The 934-nt window shown below is 37.6% G+C and overlaps 1 protein-coding gene across 1 annotated transcript in view; it reads right to left on the bottom strand.

Moving 5' to 3' along the window:
- LOC106880439 (uncharacterized) overlaps positions 1 to 934 on the bottom strand; it is a 20,764-nt gene that overhangs the window by 1,232 nt on the left and 18,598 nt on the right. The gene's annotated exons all lie outside the window — the stretch shown is intronic.

Here is a 934-nt window from a genome sequence, read left to right as displayed (position 1 = left end):
TATATATATGCCATGTATCTTAAAGCAATCTTTCAGGCTCTGTTGATGCATTATATATTTTTTAAAAACAAGGACGATGGTCAGTGAGAAAATAAGAATTGTTTTGGACAGTTTTTTTCCAGTGCAAGCTCTTTTAACTTATCCTTAAGAATTTTCAACTCCTCGGTGACAGGCTACTGTGCCACATGTTCAAGACAATGGGTTTGGAATATCTCATGGCTGGGATGGTCAAGACTCTCAATAGATTTAGGAAAAATTTCATTGACACTATTTGTCAATTAGGCCTTAAAATCACTGTTACTATTAATCTGTCTCAAGGTTCCTGTCTCAAGGTTCCTGTCTCAAGGTTCCTGTAAACAATTATAACTACCTCCCTCTTACTTCTTCACATTGCCTCCTCACACTCCTTTCCTCCACCTATCCATTTCTTTACTAAACTTATGCTTCCACCCCCATCTTCTTCCCTTTGTTCTCTTTCCTTCTTACTTCCTTCCTGTCAGTATAACTGACCTCTCAATCGCCTACTGCTGGCACCAGTACCTTCATTTTTACCTTAAATTATTTCCTGCTCCTTTCCTTCCTGCCTTAAGGCTTGACCTCTTAATCCTACACACATCTTCCACTCACTTCGGACTGTCCTTTAAGTAAACAACGCACAGAGTAAACTGGATATGATATATATCCACCATTGCAACTATAATTATCTCTGGAAAATACCCACACGGATTCTTTACATGGATGTTTACTGTTGGAATGGAATTATACTCCAAGTACTTTTTCTTTTTTTCTTCTGTTCTTTCTATCTACGCATCGCTCTCATTTCTTACTGTAAATCTCCTCATATAGATGTAATGATCCATTCTTCTACTTTTACCGTCTCTGATGAAGGGATACATTGAATTTTCCCTGAAACAGCTGTAAGACTTTCTACATA

Source organism: Octopus bimaculoides, chromosome 14 (genome assembly GCF_001194135.2).
Source record: "Octopus bimaculoides isolate UCB-OBI-ISO-001 chromosome 14, ASM119413v2, whole genome shotgun sequence".
NCBI classification, from domain to species: domain Eukaryota; kingdom Metazoa; phylum Mollusca; class Cephalopoda; order Octopoda; family Octopodidae; genus Octopus; species Octopus bimaculoides.
Note: the sequence above shows the minus strand (reverse complement) of the source record. Positions and strands in the feature narration are given on the sequence as shown.